The sequence below is a fragment of the Portunus trituberculatus genome, chromosome 41 (assembly GCF_017591435.1).
Source record: "Portunus trituberculatus isolate SZX2019 chromosome 41, ASM1759143v1, whole genome shotgun sequence".
Lineage (NCBI taxonomy): Eukaryota > Metazoa > Arthropoda > Malacostraca > Decapoda > Portunidae > Portunus > Portunus trituberculatus.
Genome location: NC_059295.1, coordinates 17077560 through 17080940, shown reverse-complemented (window position 1 = coordinate 17080940; position 3381 = coordinate 17077560). Strand labels below are relative to the sequence as shown.

At 39.1% G+C, this 3381-nt stretch overlaps 1 protein-coding gene across 2 annotated transcripts in view; it reads right to left on the bottom strand.

Annotated features, from left to right (window-relative positions):
* LOC123516883 (filamin-B-like) overlaps positions 1-190 on the bottom strand; it is a 145205-nt gene extending 145015 nt beyond the window's left edge. For both annotated transcript variants that reach the window (XM_045276603.1, XM_045276604.1), the window contains exon 1: positions 1-190. This exon is cut by the window's left edge and continues 667 nt beyond it. The gene's annotated coding sequence lies outside the window, so the exon portion shown is untranslated.
* Positions 191-3381: the final 3191 nt, after the last annotated feature.

The following is a 3381-nucleotide window of genomic DNA, read 5'->3' as shown; positions in this document are numbered from 1 at the left end:
CACTCACAGCCACACCTTCAGTCCACTGTTGCACTTGTCCCTCTGGGTGTGGCAGCCTGTCACTGGGGGTTGCTCGTGCCTCTGGTGCTGGCTGTCTTCTAGGGGAGGGGCAGCAGTAAGGAGTTCCCGAGAGCGCAGCGGACAAACCCCTCACCTCGTGCTCGCCCGCGTCACACTGACTCCGACTCTAGCTGACTCCTCTCACTGGCAACTCCCTCCCACATCGTTCATTTACTACACGCCACTCTTATCCTTCTCATGCGTCCTGATGGCATGCAAATAGCACTTGAATACGTCTGGGGCGCATGATCAATTACGTGTGTTATATCATGTACATGTTGTCCTGTATGGGCGAGGGAATGCAACGCAGTACGGAGCTTGATACGGCAACACCGGGGTGACATCTCCGAGCAAGAACGGTTCCCAAGAGATGTAAACAATCCCTATTATTCTTCCCCAGCGTTATGGATACCACTATTACGACCATGCATTGTGTTAGCATGAGACTTAGGGTTAACTAAGGGTGTCGACAAGGTGATGGGGAACGTTGAATTGCCAAACAATCGGAGGCAGACGAGAATCACTTGTTGCTGACGCCCGCCTTATCCTCCCCGTCCGGCCGCTACCCCATCCCCTTCTCTCCCTCCCTGTCCTCATTTCTTTCCATCATTCAGTGCTCAACCATAGTTTTTTTTTTTCTCTCTCTCTCTCTCTCTCTCTCTCTCTCTCTCTCTCTCAATGGTCTGATGATATTAATCAAAGGCTAACTAACTGTTCCACTCATGCTTATTCACAGAAGCATACATTCAACTGAAGAGAGAACAAATAAAGAAAAAAAAATGTATAAAATCAGTAAATAAACCAGAGTTGTTTAAGACTCTGCTTACGGAAAAGAACGGAAGTTAAAAGGAGATTGATAAGTGGCAAGCATGAAAGAAAGATACAGGAAACATTTTAACAGCTCGTTGACCGACAAATTGTGTTTATGTCTGGTAATTGATACTGACGAATCTATTTGCATATAACTTCACTGGAATACCACATAATGTCCACCAAGATAACTTTGCTTATAACGTTTCTGTTGATTCGTGTCAAGTACGTTTCTCATTTTGCTTTCACTGATCACTCTAACGACCTAAACACGTCAGTTACATATCTAGCCTACCTTTCTCTTATGAATTATGTACTGGTATAGTGTAGCTAATAGATAAGATACTTCACTTACATATATTTATAAATTACATTCATACATACATACATACATACATATACCTATAGTGCATATATGCTCATAAATATAGCTACTTCAGTTACTTGAACGTAGACTCAGTGTATACATAAATAGCAACATACAGACACATGCATGCTGAATATTCAAGAGATAACTGTCTAGTCTGGTTTCTGGAACACCACAACTCATGAGCCAAGAAGTGAATGTGGTTGTACTATTTGTGTGGGTTTTTTTCTGTCTGCCTGCCTATCTCTTTCACTCCCCATCCCACCACCTCACCCCCCCTCTCTCTCTCTCTATCTCTCTCTTGAAGATGGTACCCTGACCACCCAAGCGCCACAGGAAGCCTCTTTTAAGACGCTTAGGATCCGTGACTGTCTTACACGTATCCGGCAGGAAGACGCTTATGTCTGCAGGAGCGAGGCAACCACAGCAGCCCCGCGGCGAACCAACCAGCAGCAGAGCAAATAGCAACTCGCCGACCCCTCCCACCGTGCCTCCTTACTGCCCCGCCTCTCGCTACACAGTTAACATATGAATAAGAATCTACTTGTTCAAAAGGTGATTCCTAACATGACAAAACATATTGATTCTTTCTCCTATTTGTGTAATATATTGCTTCCTATCTGTTTATAATTGTTTGTTTGCTTGTTTCTTTGTATTCATATTCATTCACTTGTTTCTTTTTAACTACCTCTTTCTCTTCTCCTATTACATGCTAATACTACTGTCTTTTGGAGCCAAGAAAACTTGTATCAATAGGTACTCATGTCCATCTCTCTCTCTCTCTCTCATCAGAAAAAATGATAATGTGTGTTGTTTGTCCCACATTCCGTCATGTCATTCAACTCTTTCTAACGATCATGACTGACTCAAAGCTACCTATCTATCAATCTATCTATATCTATATCTAAATCTATCTATCTATCTATCTATCTATCTATCTATCTATCTATTTATCTATCTATCTATCTATCTATCTATCTATCTATCTATCTATCTATCTATCTATCTATCTATCTATATATATATATATATATATATATATATATATATATATATATATATATATATATATATATATATATATATATATTCACCTAGCAGTAAATAGGTACGGGATGTAACTCGAGGGGTTGTGGCCTCGCTTTCCCGGTGTGTGGAGTGTGTTGTGGTCTCAGTCCTACCCGAAGATCGGTCTATGAGCTCTGAGCTCGCTCTGTAATGGGGAAGATTGCCTGGGTGACCAGCAGGCAACCGTGGTGAATATATATATATATATATATATATATATATATATATATATATATATATATATATATATATATATATATATATATATATATATATATGATCAATTCACAATTCATCAATGCCATTTGTGTTTGTTATCCACAACTGATACAAATGTAACATTGTTATCAATAGTAAACTATAACAATAAAGCTCCCACGCATGGCCTTTGGAGACTAACATAAAGACTCTGTCTGACTAGAAACAGAACTAGTTAATATTTATTTTTGTTTTGTTTTTATCATTAATCAAGCTTGCACCTATCTTTCAATTTTTATTTGTTTTGCCTTGTTATGCTGAATAAAATCTACTGTAGCTTCTTGTTCAACACTTAGGTCAATTTAAACTCCCTTCCTTCATTAAAGTTAAAATTTGTTGGTTTTAATTCTTGCATGTGTCACATCTGATGCTCTCCAAAATGTCAACCAGGTGAACTCCATTGTGACAAACCAACCACAGCAGTAACTTCCCAGTAAACAGCTTAAACTCACGAGCCTGAGTGAGAGATGATCTGCCAACTTTAGCAATGTCAGGCCAGCAAGTTACCCCTGTACTTGTCATAAATGAAATTATTACATACTCCTCCTCTTATGAAAGAAAACAGTATTAGAGAGCTTAGGGCATGACTTAATGGTATGGAAACAAGATGATAAGGCATGGGAATTGGTATTGAATGGATATCACAATGAAATGTTTTCCATAGCATAGATTCTACTGTGCCTTACCAAACCACTCCTGTTTATTATATATATATATTTCTGCAGAATCTGGGCCATAGAAAATCACTCCTCATTACTTCCCACTAAATATAAAAATCAGCAACAAAAAAGACTAGGGATTGAAGAAAAACATTCAAG